We start from the raw sequence: 368 nt of genomic DNA, 5'->3' as shown, positions 1-368 counted from the left end.
TTTTGCTACATGGGACTGGTAGAGGAAACTTTTACGGAACGGAACTAGAGAACGGAACGCTCATTATAGTAAGAAATCCGATCCGGCGTTCCGATCCGTGCTCAATGGGACGGCACCCTTACCCTGGGTCTCCGGAGTTTGGCGAAACGATCAATGAATCTGGTGAGAAATCAACGCTGCTCGTTCTCCTGACTCGGTCTCGGATGTTCCGGCGCTGCGCAGGATGATTCGGCCCGCGATTCCGAATTTCGATTTCGCAACGTTCGAAAAATGAAGGGTAGGCAAAAATAATTGCAACACAATCGGATTTTACGACTAATATATTCCAAATAAGTACACGAGAATTACCAGAGGCTAATTATAAAAAA

This window comes from Odontomachus brunneus, unplaced genomic scaffold, assembly GCF_010583005.1.
Source record: "Odontomachus brunneus isolate Ranch 3 - 2012 unplaced genomic scaffold, Obru_v1 Obru_scaffold_234, whole genome shotgun sequence".
Classification (NCBI taxonomy): domain Eukaryota; kingdom Metazoa; phylum Arthropoda; class Insecta; order Hymenoptera; family Formicidae; genus Odontomachus; species Odontomachus brunneus.
The sequence above is the reverse complement of the archived record's forward strand: the minus strand, read 5'-3'. Positions refer to the sequence as shown.